The sequence below is a fragment of the Herpailurus yagouaroundi genome, unplaced genomic scaffold, assembly GCF_014898765.1.
Source record: "Herpailurus yagouaroundi ecotype Mexico unplaced genomic scaffold, PumYag 100, whole genome shotgun sequence".
Classification (NCBI taxonomy): domain Eukaryota; kingdom Metazoa; phylum Chordata; class Mammalia; order Carnivora; family Felidae; genus Herpailurus; species Herpailurus yagouaroundi.
The window spans coordinates 45,003,378-45,021,868 of record NW_024412391.1 but is presented as its reverse complement, the minus strand read 5'-3'; the positions used below and the strand labels follow the sequence as shown (position 1 = coordinate 45,021,868).

Sequence of the window (18,491 nt, the reverse complement as noted above, 5' to 3'; positions counted from 1 at the left end):
ACACATCCTATTCATCCCAGCTCAGAAGTAGTGACCATCAAAATAGTAATCATAAATTGGTTTTGCCCCTCTTATTCTGTCCTACCTTGCTGTAATTTCCCTTTACAGCACTCATCAAAATCTGCAGTGATGTATTTCGTGTTTATTTCGTGCACATCTATGCATCCTACTTGACTGAAGGCTGCATGAAGGCAGAGATCATTTGCTTTGCCCATCCTTGTATTTATAACCTGTTACAATTATAACCTGTTACAATGTCTGGCACATAGTAGGTACTCAATTTTAATATTATTGAATGAATGAATGAATGAATGAATGAATGAGTGAATTTATTGACTATTTTCAATGTTGTCAGGCTCTGGGCTAAATGCTACTGATACCGGGTCTGTTTTAATCTTCTCGACAACCTTCTGAGGTAGGTATTATTATTACCCCTTTTGAACAGATAAGGAAGCTGAGGTTCAGTGAGGCTCAAGAATTTGTCAGTCACACAGCTAATAAGCGGGGACCCTTGGATTCAAATATGACTTTGTCTACATCTACAACGCAGCTCTCAGCCACAATACCACACACTTTGAATAATTGCAAATGGTGATGGGGATAATTAAGATGATGATAAGATAATCATTTAAACACCTCTAAATCAGAAAAAAATTCAGAAGACTGATAATACTCAGTGTTGGTGGAGATGTGGATCACTAGGAATTCCTAATACACGGCTGGTAGGCATATATATTAGCAAATCATTTTAGGAAAAAGGTTGGCAACATCTAATCCATTACATTATACTTATAGTGTAGCACAGTGCACATAGTGAAATATGGATAAGCTGGTGCGGCCACTGTGGAAAGCAGTATAACAATTCCTCAAAACATGGAATTACCATATGATGCAGCAGTTCCATTTTGGGGCATATATTTGAAGAGATATTGGCACCCCCATGTTCACAGCAGCATTTTTCCCGAGAGCCAAAAGGTGGAAGCAACTCAAGGATCCATCAGTGGATGGATGAATGGATAAGTATACTGCACAGAATGTGGTGTGTGCATATGGATCAGTGGATATGATTTAGCTTTAAAAAGGAAGAAATTCTGGGGTGCCTGAGTGGCTCAGTCAGTTGGGCGTCCGACTTCTGCTCAGGTCACGATCTTTCGGTTCATGGGTTTGAGCCCCGTGTCGGGCTCTGTGTTGACAGCTCAGAGCCTGGAGCTGGCTTCGGATTCCATGTCTCCCTCTCTCTCTGCCCCTTCTCTACTCACACTCTGTTCCTCTCTCTCTCTCTCTGCCCCTCCCCCACTCACACTCTGTTCCTCTCTCTCTCTCTCTCTCTCCCTCTCTCTCTCTCTCAAAAATGAATCAACATAAAAAAAAATTTTTAGAAGTATACTGCCCAGAAAAGGGGGCTCTGACCAGACTACCCGTGCCATATTTTACTCCTTTGCTGGGTATCCCTTTTAAGACCATTGGCTGTTTGATGCTGGCTGATTGGTGGTGGACCACCAGGCTGGCAAGAGGTCTGGAAACTTTGAAAACGAGGAAAGGTTGAATGAGAGGGGTGCTGGTCTGGAAAGCGCCCATGGGCTTGTTGGAGAGTGTAATTGAGAAGTCCAGCTCTTTGCTTGGCTAAACCACTGTTCTGTTCTCTCTGGGAAATTCATCCTCTTTGATTAAGCGAGTAACCTCAGAAGGAGCCGGATCCACAGAATCAGCCTGGAAAAAGGAAAGGGCAAGTTAGGGGACACAAGAAACCTACCACCAACTACCAGAAAACCTGTCTTATAGACATGGATTCATTCTGGGAATTTCCAGAGTAGGTTAGAGGCCACAGGGGAACTGTATAAACAGAGCTGGGTAAGCACCTGCGAGATGGGCTCCCTGTGAAGTCTTGGGCATGTCCAACCATCTAGATTGGGAGAGATTCCAGAACTAAAGGCTGGGGAGGCCAAAGAAGATGACAGTGTGTCCTCTCCTGCTTTATGCTAATGATTCAAATGCATCCAAATGCTAGGCACCCTGCCCGCCAGTAACAGCATTTGGTTTTAGATCCACTCAGTCAATGTTGGAGTTGGATTTTCTGTCTAATTCTTCCATAAACCATTCTGATTTTACCATGTGCTAGATTAGCCCTTTTAACAAATGTTGCGGTCCCTGGAGAATTAAAACTTCTGCCCAGGCTTAGGTTTTACTATTGATAAAGCAAGCCATGCATTCCACTAATAAAAAGCAGTTTAGGGGCGCCTGGGTGGCGCAGTCGGTTAAGCGTCCGACTTTAGCCAGGTCACGATCTCTCGGTCCGTGAGTTCGAGCCCCGCGTCGGGCTCTGGGCTGATGGCTCAGAGCCTGGAGCCTGTTTCCGATTCTGTGTCTCCCTCTCTCTCTGCCCCTCCCCCGTTCATGCTCTGTCTCTCTCTGTCCCAAAAATAAATAAACGTTGGAAAAAAAAAAAAAAGCAGTTTAAAGCAGATGCATCTAGTTTATTCTATTTTGCAGACCGGTCATAGGTGCTACCTCCCCTATAAACAGTCCACCATCTTTTCAAGTTTTTTTCCCACATGCTTTTTATTTTTATTTATTTATTTATTTTTCACAGAAAAGCCAATTTATTATTACTAATGTTAGCTTTTGTGGAGGATTTTAGGTCACATATTAGTCTCATCAATAATGTGACCATTACCTATAATCAAAACTTTTCAGGGGCGCCTGGGTGGCGCAGTCGGTTAAGCGTCCGACTTCAGCCAGGTCACGATCTCGCAGTCCGTGAGTTCGAGCCCCGCGTCAGGCTCTGGGCTGATGGCTCGGAGCCTGGAGCCTGTTTCCGATTCTGTGTCTCCCTCTCTCTCTGCCCCTCCCCGGTTCATGCTCTGTCTCTCTCTGTCCCAAAAATAAATAAAAAATGTTGAAAAAAAATTAAAAAAAAAAAAAACTTTTCAGAAATAAAATTATATACATATATGATGTATAATATAATACAAATATTTTTTCTATCCGTTAATTTCCAAAGCATGCTCATTCATATCTGACTGACCAATAGTACATAAATATCCTTTTATGATAGGCCAGGACATCCATTTTCTCCCAATTATACAAAAACAAATGCAAAACAGTGTTACGTGACTTCCTTGCCTGAAATGATAGGACTGTGTGTACATACATACATTTAAATCCCTTTATTCCCATTCCATGTTTTTGGCTGAACTTTATTCGTATAATATCTGCCCTTCTTATGAAAGGCATCTCTATCTCTTCTCTTGTGAAAGGCATCACTATCCAGTTACCCAAGCCAAATCTCCTTCTTCTCCATCCCCCCACCTCTAGTCACTGAGTGCTAACAAGACAGCTTCTTAAATCTTTCTGGAATGCATCTCCTTTCCATTAGAATTCCCTTTTGCAAGCCCACTTCTTCATCAGTCTGAACAAAAGATTTTAATTGCTCTGCTGCAGTTTTCTCTTCTTTAGTCAGTGGTGACAGCTCCACATCTGTTTGCTTTTGTAGTTCTTGTATCATGGTCATCGTCTTATTGACAGCACAAATGCGGTTCTTACTCTCTGTTCTATACCAATTGGTTTAAAGCGGGCATACAAAGTTTGATATCGAGACTTTATTGCTGACAATTCCTTTAAGGGGGTAACTGAATTTCTCCTGCCTGCTGTATCAGGATGACTAGTCTTGATTTCATATTCCAGCCTGTATTGAATGTAATCCAGATCAGAGCTTTCTGGAACATCAGTTCCAGCTTATCGACCTCTGCCTCCATGTTGAATCCCCCACATGCTTTTTAAAGCATTTCCATATTCTGCAATAAGTGTTTCAATCACATTTTATGGAAACCCACAAGACACTGAACTTAAGGATTTGTATAAACAGCCACAGGCAGTTGTCTTTCGATACCGTACAACGCACAGTCATGAAGAAGGGACCACAAATAAGTCAGCTGATTGCATGTCACTTTAAAACCACTGAATGTAGACTAAAGGCCGCTGAAAGGTTCTAATCAATACTGACTCCAACTTGAACCCCATGAGAAATGCGAGGTATGATGCCGATGTCTTTTCCTAAATCTGGCGATTTCTTTTCTAAGCAGTAATTAAATCAGTGAAAATGATATAGATTTATGTGAGTTGCTCAAATCTTTTTAGCAGCCATCACGAAACCAAAACCCCACCCGATACACTTTACACGTCTGCGATTGGCAAATTGTGAAATGTCAGATCACGCTAATTTATTTTGCAAGCCACTCCAGGAAAGCCAGGTCTCAGCCCAAGCCTCCCCCTGCCGGTAGGAGAACGGTTCCAGAAAGTCCTCCAGAGCTGACGTCAGGGCCCAGTGGGCTCTCTTTGTCCCTTCGCTGGCACCGTGTGGTGTCCCTGTGAAATTTTCTGCTTCTGCTGCCGGCACTGGCATCGTGTCAAACCTGGTTCAACACTTCAGTGCGTGCTGAGTCAGAACAGGTGCAGGGATGAAGTAACCACTTTGTATCCACATTTGAATATTTCAGCTCATGAGCAAGCTGGCTCAGGTGTGCTTCCTCCTTTCATCTGCCACCCGTTTGCTCAGCCCAGGACCGGTTGTCTGCCCAGCATGACCTGAACAGGTTGCTTCATCCTTGTCATCTGATTGAATTACTGACAGCATGTTTGAAGCTGCCTTTTCGTTCGTAAGAGGCAACTTCTTTCTGCTGTGGAATCATTTCTCCCTTCAGAGCAAAGGGCCCTGGGCCCTGCCGAGACATGGCCCTGAGCTTATGACTGGAGACTGTGGTAGAAGGGAGGCAGTCATGTGTTTGGCCATAGGAGTGTCTCTCCACCTTTCTTTCTTCCAGAGTGGAAGGAAGCACAGAGAAGGAAGAAGCCCCGGCCTCCCTTAGGGACCCAGGAAGGGAAATGAGAAGCTGACTCAGATTCACAAAGAACTTAGCAACGAAAAGGGAGGTCTTCAGCATTTCGTGCTTTCCAAGTGGGCAGTTCCACATGCATACCTACTTTTTAAGGTTAATAGGGATTATGAATGAGGGGCTGGCTTGCAGAATGACATGGGCTGAGGTTGCTGCCGATGAGGAAAATCAAAGCAGTCTGTTAGAGACGTCAAGTTCTCCTAGACGCCAGTGACGTTTGCCTTTAACACACAAACAGCTTCTCTGACCTCACAACAGAGATGTCTGAGCCTAGGGCTGGGATCCACCAGAATGGTCCGGAGGTGGTGCTGAGAGAAGGCAGAGTTACATAATCAGAGGTGAGAGGCGGAAAGAACTAGATGCCCAATATCCAGAATACTCTCACACACAAGCACAGGGCTGAGGATGTGCCCTAGAGAGGATATGGCCAAGGTGAGAAGGACGAGCACTGGCAGAGTTAGAGAGGAAGGCAGTTGCATTGACAGTCTCAAAATAATTTTTTCAACAAAAAACAAAAGTGTATTTCTGCAGCCCAAAGTGGAAAGGACTTTTGTTTCTTCCGAAATAAACAAAAAAAATGGGGGTAGGTAGATGAAGGAGGCAAAGGAGACTTGGTCTGGTGTTAACCAATTCTATAAGGAGATTAAATAGATCCCCAAGCCATCATGAGGGTACAGAGCTGGAGCACTGGGGTGGGCAGGCTGGGGAGGGTGGGAGCCGAAGGGCCGGTTTTCTCTCCCGGGGAAGCTGGGACCAAGGAAAAGCCCCTGGCCGCAGAAAGCCAGGCAAGCCAGTTGGCCTGGACACCTCTGGACTTGTGATGTGTGGACACTCAGCTCCCTATGCTTGGCAATTTCCGGCACTCTCCCCACCCCACCTTCACCAACCTATTATCAAGAGGAAGGAAAGATATATTTAATGATCCGAGGGAAGGTTTTCTCTAGAATGAGCCAAATTTTCTCTTCTCATGTAGAAAAGAAAAAGAAAAAACAAGCCGATGGGGTGCTTGGGTGGCTCAGTCGGTTAAGCATCTGACTTTGGCTTAGGACATGATCTTGTGGTTTGCGAGTTGGAGCCTCGCATTGAGCTCTGTGCTGACAGCTCAGAGCCTGGAGCCTGCTTCGGATTCTGCGTGTTCCTCTCTCTCTGCCCCTCCCCCACTCATACTCTGTCTCTCCCTCTCTCAAAAATAAACATTAAAAAAAAGTTTTAAAAATAAAATACGAGAACCAGAAAAAAAATTTTTTTAAAGAAAGGAAAAACAAGCTGAGTCATCAGAAAAAAGTTATAATCTTATACTTAGTTGAAACCATAGTGATTATTCTAAAGAAAACAGGTGAGAGACACATGAGACCCACTAGAGATGGAGGCCAGGAGGGGCAATCAGGTAACCCAGGTACACGGTTGATGTGAACTTGGCCACTATCCCCCTTAGAATCAAGACCGCAGCAAACCACGATCTGGGCCAATTGCCATGGAAGGCGGTGCTGTAACCCTCCCTATTGCAAACTGCTGGGGTGTCTGGTGAAAGCAGGCATCATCTTCTGCTTGTGACCTCGAAAGTGCAGAGCACATGGTCAGTACCCTGCGTGGCTCGTTGACCGGTAAGAATCTTTTAAAAGCAAATGGATGGGTGAGATGTATTAAAGGGGCAGTTCTTCCTAAAGGCCACATGAAGGGAATACTGTCAAACCTCTGACCCTCAGAAAGTCATTCAAGGAACCTTCTAGATCTTCCCTCCATATGTCTTCCATGTTTACCATCATCTAACCAGTCTGACCGTGTCAGCGGTGAGACAGCACCCATGGCAGTGTGACCCGGGAAAATACAATAGGGAACCACCCTGCATGGGGTCTGGGGCCATGTGGAGTGAAGCCATGAGGGGCAGAGAGAGGGACTGTGGTGGCTCTGGAATCCTCGGGCCACATCAGTGCAGCATTGTCCTAAGGTTTATCCTGACGGGAGGCATCCCAAGGCATCCGGCAAACACTCTAGGGCTGAGGTGATAGTGACATCGATATTTTCTTGCTTGATTTTAGCTTTCATTCCCAGGAACATGATCTCAATTTAGAGTTTCCATGGGAAATTCTGCTAGAAATCTTGCCAGTTCTGCCATCCAGGGCTTTCACAAGTATGCCATCAGCTTATGGCCACTGAGGGAGACTGTCAGGCTGCTTCCAGACAGCTAAGAACACATTTCTCCAAGTAACCTAGACACTAAGACAGTATTCTCTGAAACGTATTCAGTACGAAGAATCATACGGGAAAAAAAATGTTTGTAGTCACATCAACTTGGGAAATACAGAGCTAAACAAAAGTAAACAGGCTTCTTTGCCGCAGAACTTCCCGGGGTGGGGGGCCTCGCCATGTGAGCGGGTGCTGGAATCTACAGCAAGGGGGTCCGTTGTGTGTAGCCTTTCCCACCCTTCTTGGCCACCAATCCCTCCCTCCCCCACCTTCTTCCCCTCAGAGAACCACATGACCTCAGTTGCCCAGAACAGCGTTGCTTTAATACTAACTGAAAATAAAGGGTTAGACCACCTCGAAAGCATGCTGTTGGAATCCTAACGGAATAGGCCGTGATCATCAGTGGTGCCTAAATTCCATAAAGGTGAAAGCCCACAGGGAATGTCACCGTGTATGGATCAGGCTGATGCCAACTGAACCCACTGATGCACCCTCATGTCACAAAAAGAGAGGCACTCCTAGGTGTGTACACCAAAGAAATAACACAGGCGTTCAAGCAAAAATTGGTACACGAATGTTCATTGCATCACTGTTCACAAAAGTCAAAAGGTGAAAACAACCCAAACGTCCATCGACTGACTGATGAATAAATACAATATGGCGTATCTGGGCAACGGAACGTGATTGAGCCATGAGAAATGAAGACCTCACATGTGCTGCAATGTGGATGGACCTTGAGAACACCATCCTAAGTGAAAGAAGCTGTCCTAAAAGGCCACATATTATACGATTCCATTTATATAAAATACCCCTGGCCACAAAAAGCCATTAGTGGCTTCCAGGGGCTGGCGGAGGGAGCGATCGGAGAATGGGTCAAGGGGTTTTTTGGGGGGTGATGGAAAAGTTCTAGAATTAGTGATGGTTGTACAACATTGTGCATGTCCTAAATGCCTCTGGATGGCACACTTTAATATGGCTTAAATGGTACGTTTGATGTTAGATGTATTTTACTGCAAAGAGAGAGAGAAGGAGGGAGAGAAAGCAGTAAAGGAAGGTGTACCTTTCTGACGGGGTGCAACAGGCCGTTCCCAGCACCTCCTATGAGATAGTCTTGCCAAAAAATCCAACTCGATTATGCCTCCGGGCTACCAGTCTATAGGAAAACAGGAAAGGGAAACATTCAACAACTCCATGCAGGTGCATTCAGCAAAATTGAAAATGAGGGACACCTAAGGAACAAATCACCAGGTTTCTTCAACAAATAAAAGATAAGGAGGGAAAAAAAGTGGGAGGGTGGACAGTCCGAGTTTAAAAGATTTACAAGACCTATCAGCCGAATGCAATGTGTGAACCGTATTTGGATTCTGATTTAAACAAGTTAAGTTTGTTTGTTTGTTTGTTTTAAGTATTAACGTGACAACCAAGGACATTTGATTACCGACTGGATTTTTTTTTTTTTTTATATTAAGGACGTATTGTTAAGCTTGTAGCTGTGATAATGACATTATGGTGATGCAAAAGGATTTTATTTTTAGAAATACATACTGAAGCATTCATGGATGAAAAGATATGTGTGGGATTTGTCATAAAGTAACTCAGTACAAGGAAGGGGAAGAAAATGGATGGCAGTTTAGAAGAAACAAGATTAGCCATAAATTGATAACTGCTGGAAGCTGGGTGTTCTAATTTTGTATTAAGTTTGAAAATGTCAGGGGCGCCTGGGTGGCTCAGTCGGTTAAGCATCCAACTTCAGCTCAGGTCACGATCTCGCAGTTTGTGAGTTTGAGCCCCGTGTCAGGCTCTGTGCTGACAGCCCAGAGCCTGGAACCTGCTTCGGATTCTGTGTCTGCCTCTCTCTCTGCCCCTCCCCTGCTTGCACTCTGTCTCTCAAAAATGAATATAACATTAAAGAATTTTTTTTAGAAAATGTCCATCCAAGAAGTATTTTGAAAATACATTGCCGAGCAACGAATGAAAAGAAGGACCTAAGTCTTGGACGTGGGGTAATTTTCTTTTGTCTTTTCTTTTTTTTTTTTTTTAACATTTATTTATTTTTGAGAGACAGAGCATGAGCAGGGGAGGGGCAGAGAGAGAGGGAGACAGAATCTGAAGCAGGCTCCAGGCTCCAAGCTATCAGCACAGAGCCCGATGCGGGCTCGAACCCACAAACCGCAAGATCATGACCTGAGCCGAAGTCGGACACTTAACCGACTGAGCCACCCAGGTGCCCCCGGGGATAATTTTCTAATGATCACATCTCTGGTAGATGTGGGATGTTCAGATTAGACCCAGAAATTGTAAGCCTGGGATTTTTATATTTGCTTTCCATCCTTCCTGCCATGTTTGAGAAAGAAGATAACCATTCTTGGGGTGCCTGGGTGGCGCAGTCGGTTAAGCGTCCGACTTCAGCCAGGTCACGATCTCGCGGTCCGTGAGTTCGAGCCCCGCGTCGGGCTCTGGGCTGATGGCTCAGAGCCTGGAGCCTGCTTCCGATTCTGTGTCTCCCTCTCTCTTTGCCCCTCCCCCCTTCATGCTCTGTCTCTCTCTGTCCCAAAAATAAAAATAAAAAAAAAAGTTGAAAAAAAATTAAAAAAAAAAAAAAAGAAGATAACCATTCTTGTAAAGCAGGGTCGTGTCAAGGAGAGCAAAAATAGAAGCATTTTTTGAATGTTTGCTGCATGCATGTATTGATTTCTTTTTTTTTTTTTTTAAGTTTTTTAGGGGCACCTGGGTGGCTCAGTCGGTTAAGAGGCCAAGTCTTTTTTTATTTTTATTTTTGTTTTTGTTTAATTATTTTTGATAGAACACAACGGGGGAGGAGAAGAGAGAGGGAGACACAGAATCCGAAGCAGGCTCCAGGTTCTGAGCTGTCAGCATAGAGCCCGACGCTGGGCACAAACCCAGAGACCGTGAGATCATGACCTGAGCTGAAGTCGGTTGCCCAACCAACTGAGCCACCCAGGTGCCCCTTAAGCAGCCAACTCTTGATTCATGATCTCACTGTTGGTGAGTTCGAGCCCTGCGTTGGGTTCTGTGCTGACAGTGCTGAGCCTGCTTAGGATTCTCTCTCTCTCCCTCTCTCCCTCTCTATGTAAACAAACAAACAAACAAATAGAAACGTATTATTTTGAGAGAGAGAGCATGAGTGGGGCAGGGCTCGAACTCACCAACAGTGAGATCATGACCTGAGCCGAGATCAAGAGTTGGCAGCCTAACCAACTGAGTCACCTAGACACCCCTGCATGTATTAATTTCTTATTCACTATCCTCTAATAGCTTCCCATCCCACTAAGATTAAATATAAATTCTTTACCATGGTCCATGATGTCCAGTATGATTTCGCACCGAATACCATTCTCCCTTCCTGTTGCATAGGCCTCCTGCTATTTTTTGAAAACAGTTGGTATTCTCCTGCCTCAGGGCCTTTGCACTCACTATTCTCACCACCTGGAGTACCCTTTCCCCCAGCTAACTGCGTGGTTCTCTCCTTTATCTCCTTCAAGTCAGACTTTCCCTAGGCACTTCCTTAGGGAACACAGGCGTGTGCTCCTGTGCACATACCATCACTTGCCTCTCCTTTATCTCTTTCCCCCTGCTTTATTTATATCTTGTAGCATTTATCACCGGCCCCCCGCCCCCCGACAAATTACTTGTTGATTGTCTGTCTGCCCCCAGTGGACGGCAAACTCCAATAGACCTGGGCTTTGTTTTATTCACAAAACAATGCCTGACACACAGTAGGTGCTCATTAAATATTTATGGAATTAATTAATTTAGTGCGCACCCAAAACTGTGTAGGTAAACATGCCCATGTATTCAGGAGTGGGGGGATGGCTGTGGCTGAAATGTGTTTTCATACAGGCCAAGTCCCTCCTGGGTTAGCTGGATCTAGTTAAACTGGGCCAAGATGTCTGCAGGGTATGCAAATGCTTTGCAGTGGAAGGAGACTCAGTCCATTCCAGCGTAGAGCAGGGATCTGGAGGAAGTGTTCTAGAACTCTGCTGAGGAAGTGTTCTAGAACTCTGCTGAGGCTGGGGTGACTCTTCTTTTCTTGAGAAGAGTGAAATGAGATGAAGGCCCAGCTAAGGAGTGGCAGCGTCTGCTGGGGAGAAAAAAACTTGGGAGAAATGACACAAGCGGACGAAGTGTTTAGGGGGTCACAAGAATGCAATGGACTCAGAGTCTACAGATGGTTCCAGGTGCTGCAGTGAATTTGTTTCCGGGGAGAGCACGCCAATTCACAGATGAATAAGCGATTCCGAGTGGTAAATATTGGACAAGCAACCATGTGTGGGAGGAGAATTGGGCCCTGGTAGCTGTCGAATGTATTTGGAAGAATTTCACTCCTGCCCGAGATGACCTCTTGAGCTGCTCTTCAGGTTGCTGTCCAGAGGAATCTGGGTTTTTTTCTAAAGGAATCCAGGTAGCTAATACCCCCCTTTAGCACGCAAGTCAGACAACTCACACTTCAGAAGCTGGGCTTTGTGGGTTATGTATGCCTGCACCCTAAAACTGCAAAGAAACTGAGTTTCCATATGTCGGAGAAGAGAGTCGTGAGCCTATCTCCTTGAGAAACAGCCCGGTTGAAGCCACAGAGTGGGGAGAGGGACCCGTGTCTTCTCAGCTGCTCACTTCCTAGAAAGCTGTACGGCAAAATAGCGTGTTAACGATGTGAATATTTAAATCAACGAGGTGGTCCTGCTGAGCACAAGATTCCTATAGGAAACATTTTGGTAGAATAAATAATCCTTAATGTACAGTTTCAAAAATGAAACACATTTCTGTACCTCCAGTTCCTACATGGCAAAGCATCTCTTGACATCAGCCAGTTTCTGATCTGTAAGCCACCTCGCTGAATTTCAGTGTCAGCTATGCCAAATAACATCTCTTGGCTGTGAAAAGATTTTCTGGCAGGCTCTCAGAGACAAGGACAGATGGCATTCCGTTGGGGGTACTCCCAGCTCTTTGTTTTAGCAAATATTGACACTTTTGTAGGAAACAGATCCAGATCCTCTTTCTTCCTAACTCATCTTGGCAATCCTGAAGGTTTGGAGAGAGATAGTTCCATAGAGTCGGGACAGTGCACTTGCCACAATTACAAAAGGCATATAGCAAGGAGGGTAATGGTCATGGTTGATTGATGCTCGCAAAGGTCACAAACTAGTAAGCAATATTCTGTGATCACAAATCACTTTCGAATAGCAATGAGAGAGGACAGGTGGGGAGAGGGGACCACGTGAAGGAAAAGCCTCTCCAAAAAAATTCCCATTACTGTAGCAAGTGGTTTTAAGATCCCCAAAATATGTATAAAAAAGAGTGTATCGTGGAGTTATAAAAGTGAAAATATAACAACAACCTAAACCTTCATCAGCAGCAAACTGTTTGACTAAATCAAGATACATCCATATTATAGGATATATCGCAGCCTATAAAGATGACAGTATGGACCTGTATTTGTTTAATATGGAAGATGCAATCAATAGAAGTGGTTTTTTTTTTTTTTTGAATTTTTTAATCTTTATTTATTTTTGAGGGAGAGACAGAGTGTGAGCAGGGGAGGAGCAGAGAGAGAGGGAGACACAGAACCCGAAGCAGGCTCCAGGCTCCTAGCTGTTAGCACAGAGCCCGACGTGGGGCTCGAACTCACAGACCGCGAGATCATGACCCGAGCCGAAGTCGGACGCTCAACCGACTGAGCCACCCGAGCGCCCCAGAAGTGGTTTTTTAAAAGCAGGTACGAAAACCAAGTTGTTACAAAAACAACTTATCTTGACAAAATTATTATAGAACTCACATGTTATATACATTATAAAAATTATTTTTATTTTTTTTTATTTTTTATTTAAATTTTTATTTAATTTTTATTTAAATTTTTTTTTTAATTTTTTTTTCAACGTTTATTTATTTTTGGGACAGAGAGAGACAGAGCATGAACGGGCGAGGGGCAGAGAGAGAGGGAGACACAGAAATGGAAACAGGCTCCAGACTCTGAGCCATCAGCCCAGAGCCCGACGCGGGGCTCGAACTCACGGACCGCGAGATCGTGACCTGGCTGAAGTCGGACGCCCAACCGACTGCGCCACCCAGGCGCCCCAAAAATTATTTTTATAAAATGTGTGTGTGTGTGTGTGTGTGTCAGAGAGAGAGAGAGAGAGAGAGAGAGAGGGACATTGCCTGAGGCTTTTGCTGGGGGCCTTGCTGCAAGAGTGAGGGAAAGAACAAAACAAGTCAGGGCAGAGGGAGCCTTGCAGGTAAGACATGGGGACAGGGTAAAAAAGGTTCAAATGGCTTCCGAACCAAGCCTCCCGCCCGTCTGTCCTTACCGGAACAGGCCTCCCGAGAGCCAACATCAAAACTCTCTGTTTCAGCATCACCCCTTCCATACCCCGGTTCTGAGGGTGCCATGAACTCAGTGGTACCCAGAGTATCCTGATCTTTACTCAGGAAAAATTACTTCCTATATAATAACAAGAACAATGCCAAGATGAAGAGAAATAGTAAACTTGACTGCATTAGTTTTCTAGAACTGCCATGGCAAATTACCACACGAAAAGCTTGGTGACTTGAAACAGAAATGTATCTGTCACATGTGGTTCGGAGGTGACATGTGCAAAACCAAGGTCCTGGGGGGGCTGTGCTCCCCCGGAAGGTTCTAGAGGAGAATCCTTGTTGCCTCTTCTGGTTTCCAGTGGCTCCTGGCGCTCCATGGCTTGTGGTGGCATTGCTCTGATCTCTGCCTCTGTCTTCACACCGCCTTCTTCTCTGTGTGTCTGTGTCCTTTTCTAGGACACTCTCAGTGGATTCAGGGCCCACCCTAATCTGGTATGATATCTCAATCCTTATTATATCTGCGGAGACCCTATTTCCAATTTAGGTCACAGCCTGAGGTTTGGGGTGGATGTGAATTTTGGGGGGACTATTCGGCCTACTGTAATATCATAGACAACGTTTGTTCAGCAAGCAACAACTCTGACTAGAATTTACCTGTTTAAGGAGCGCCTGCGTCACTCATCGGTTAAGCGTCCAACTTCAGCTTAGGTCATGATCTCACGGTTTGTGAGTTCGAGCCTCACGTCAGGCTCAGGGCTGACAGCTCAGAGCCTGGAAGCTGCTTGGGATTCTGGGTCTCCCTCTCTTTCTCTGCCCCTCCCCTGCTCTCACTCTGTCTCTCTCAAAAATAAATAAGCATTAAAGAAATTAAGAATTTACCTTTTTACAAAAGGAGGCGGAAGGCAGGTAGGGATCGGCAGGAGGCTCAGAATCGGTTCTCCATGGCCCAGAAAGCCCTGCCTCTGTCGTGTAGTTTGACAGAGCGCTGCCTTGGAATTAAGATCTGATAGAGATTCTGGAGTACAGGACAACAAAACTAGGAATTAGAGAAAACTAGCAAGGACAAAGAAACAGTTAAGCAGGAATGGTTAATGATGTGCATTACCAAAGAGAACATTATAGCTGCTATCAAAAATATAAATATGCTTGAAGGAGATGATCAAGTAAGTGAGAGACTTCAGGTGCTAAACTAACCATCAGTTCAAAGAATAAAATACCCGTCAACTTTACTAAATAATGGTCAGGGTCGTTGGCCTCAAAACTAGTTTCTTAGTGTAAAGGGGCACTAAGTGGGGCCTCTAGAAACTGGACTTACCTTGATCCCCACTCAAGGATTCTTAGGTTTTCTACACTCTGGATGATCAGTGACTTTCCCCACAACCCAAGTTATGTGCAGCTTCCCTATCGTCAAATAGTGTGACATTGCAGGATAGAGATCAACGTGTTAGCCTTTCCAGATGTCATCACCCAGGTAGATGTACTAACAAAAAAAGGAAGACACATCAGAAAGTCAGGGGGAGACCCGTACATGTTCCCCTTCCAGTTGGAGATTTAACCAAGAGGAGAGTGTGTTTTCTTCTCCAGAGCTATGTGGTGGTGCTTTTTTAGGACCAAAGGCCTCACAGTCAACTGAGAACACGAGTTTGGTAGCAATCAAACATGGTTCCTCATTCATTGCCAAGCCTTTCAGAGACATTGACGGCAAGAAGGGAACTTAGAAACCTGTCAGGTTCAAGTTCTCTCTGTGCAGGTAAGAGGCCCAAGGTCCAGATATGTAGGGTCCCCCTTCCAAAATGACTTGTTTAGGTGAAACTAGGATTAGAGTCAGAAGTCCCAAGCTTTCTTCATGATATGCTTTGAACATTCTCACCAAGCAGCATTTCTTTATTTAATTTTTTTTAACACTTAATCATTTTTGAGAGAGAGACAGAGAGAGACAGAGCATGAGCGGGGGAGGGGCAGAGAGAGAGGGAGACACAGAATCCAAAGCAGGCTCCAGGCTCTGAGCTGTCAGCACACAGCCCTACGCGGGGCTCGAACCCACCAACCCCAAGATCATGACCTGGGCTGAAGTCAGACACTTAACTGACTGAGCCACCCAGGCACTCCAGCATTTCTTAAACACCTAGAGTGTAAATGGGTAAAGTGTTGACCTACTTTGAACAAGCCACTCTAGGTTTGCATTAGTATATTAAGTCACTGTGAGTGCTAAAATAATATCCTCAGTCGAAAAGAGTAGGTGCTGAATGAGTGGTTTCTAAATGAATGGAATGCAGAATAAGACCAAAGGACAGTGGCTCCCCAGATGTGCCAAAGACAGATATTCAGGCTCTCCTCTTGTCTTGGAAACACCACGAGTCCCCACCTTCCAGCTTCCTTTGCTGCTAAGTGTGGCCATGTGGCCGAGTTCTGGCCAATGGAATGTGAGTAGAAGTCATGGGTGCCACTTTCAGGCCCGGCCCATCAAACCCTCCTCCCATGCTTGGTCTTCACTCTCTTTCTTCATCACCAGCCAATGGAGAAGATGCTGAGGACGGGGAAGAAGACAGAGCAACAATAAGGAAATGGCCTGTGTCCTCAAATGACCCAAAAAAGTGCAGACTCCCCTTATCCCAAACACTTTTTTGAACAGTGAAATAAGAAGTCAACTTTCACTGGGTTAAGCCACTGAGATTTGGGGGTCATTTACTGTAGCGGTTAGCCACTCTGATTCTGTTTGTGTGGGTGGTTAACTAGAACGAGCCCCACAATATTTTAGGTGGTAGGCACTTCAGTTGTGATGGACAGGACCAAGGTTGGCAATGCTAATTTCTTTTGTTCCCAAACGTGGATGGTGCAAACTCGTAAATTTCTCATTCCCTGCTGATCAGCCTCACTCTGTCTCCCATGCCTCTCTTCATAATTCCCTTTCTGTTGTCTGTGTGTCTTAAACACACACACATACATACACACACAACGATCAAACTCTGGAACTTTAACCTGAATGTAAGAATTCTTATTCATACTACAGAGACCAGGTGGGAGGAAGCAAAACCCTTTAGATTGTGAGTTCCTTGGCATTGGCCTAGCCTTAAACAAACCTATTTCTCACATAAGGAGTCTGAGGCTCCCCAATTGGTGGTGTGTGTTTCATCCTAACAAGACTGTAAGGTAGAAATCAAAACTGTGCCCTAAATACAGGATTGGTTATTTTTGTGTAATAGATCAAAAAGGAAGAGCACAATACAATTAGGTATCAGTTGATTCATCATCACCAAGACTGGTACCAGATAGCAAATGAGGCCATTCTTAAATCTATTTTGCAGAAGCCTTTGGTAAAATGTCTTAACAACTGCAGAGCCATTTAAATTCTAGTGACTAATATCTGTTTGGAAACTAGCGATGCTTAATTCTTCCTCCTAGATAAAATGACTTCTGCCTGAATTCATGTCGTGGACTTTTAATAGGCTATTTTGCTCAATCCTGGAATTTCTACTACAAATTTAAATTTTTCTGTGGCTAATATTAGCAAAACTTTCAAAAGAACGATTGCAAAGTTCTAACTTGTTTTCTTTTTTGCTGATTTTGGATAGATACTTACAAGGAGTTGCCACAGAAGAAAGCACGGGAGCTCAATTCACAGCAGCTCTTGATGGCTATGTTTTCATAGTAACTATCCTTCATGCCAAGTTACAATCTTACGTTTATGATTGGGGTAAATGAGATTATTGTATCTAAGGACCAGGATGTGCTGCTGCAATGCTACTTGGTAGTTATAAATTATTCATTGACTATATCACTAACCACACAGCACAATTACAGTTGCATTTTCAGTGTTTCTTTCCACTTGTCTGATGTCCTCTTCTGACACAGGGTGTGTTAGTTATCTAGGCTGTGTAACAAATTACCCCAAGATTTAGTGGTTGGAAAGAACATTTGTTATCTTAGAGTTTTTTTCTGGGTCACAATGTGCCACTTAGATACATCCTTTGGCTTGAGGGTCTTCTGCAAGGTGTAATCGAGAAACTAGAGTGGGCTACAGTCATCTCAGACCTCAACTGGGATAAAATGTGCTTCAAAGCTCACTCAAGAGACTGTTGGCAGGCCTCAGGGTCTCCCTGGCTATTGGCTGAAGACATGAGTGCCTTGCCACATGAGCTTGTTCATAGGGTATTCGCAACACAGCGGCCCGCTCCAAGAAGGCGAGAATAAGAGATGGAGAGAGGACGTGAGTGCTATGGTCTGAATTCTTGTGTGCCCCCAAAATTCATGTATTGAAATCTATCCCCCCAAGATGAGGCTATTAGGAGGCATGACCTTTGGGAGGTGGGTAGGTCATGAGGATGGAACTATCGTGAATGAGATTAGTGCCCTTATAAAAGCCGCTGAGAAAGCTCCCTTGCCCCTTCCACCAGGTAAGGATACAACCGGATGTCGGCATTCTGCAGCCCGGAAGAGGGTTCCCACCAAAACCCACCCACAGTGGCACATTGATCTTGGATTCCCAGGCTCCAGAACAATAGACTTATGAGCCACCCAGTCCTATGTTATTTTTTTTATAGCAGCCAGAACAAATTCAGCAAGCAAAAAAGAAGCCACTGAGTCTTTTTGTAACCTAACCTCGAGGATGACATCCCATCACTTTTGCCATAGTCTGTATGTTAGAAGTAAATCACTAGGCTCGGCCCACACACAGGGCAAGGGGAGCCCAGGAAGTCATCTTAGAACCCGCCTACCTCACAGGAATGCCATTTAAAGCTGTGCTTTGCAAAGTAATCCTGATGAAGGAGTCCTTTTCTTCCCCCCCACCATCTGTTGAACGTCGATACTTTTTTAAAATAAATATTCATTTCTAAAAAAATAACAAAGGCATAAAAAAGCAAACCCACCGGATGTCGCATAATGTCAAACTGCTATAAAAACTTTTAAACAGGGGCGCCTGGGTGGCGCAGTCGGTTAAGCGTCCGACTTCAGCCAGGTCATGATCTCGCGGTCCGTGAGTTCGAGCCCCGCGTCGGGCTCTGGGCTAATGGCTCAGAGCCTGGAGCCTGTTTCTGATTCTGTGTCTCCCTCTCTCTCTGCCCCTCCCCCGTTCATGCTCTG

The 18,491-nt window shown here is 44.8% G+C and overlaps 1 pseudogene; it reads right to left on the bottom strand.

Moving 5' to 3' along the window:
• Positions 1-2,965: 2,965 nt before the first annotated feature.
• On the bottom strand, positions 2,966-3,770 carry LOC121028597 (spindle and kinetochore-associated protein 2-like; annotated as a pseudogene).
• Between the last annotated feature and the right edge of the window lie 14,721 nt (positions 3,771-18,491).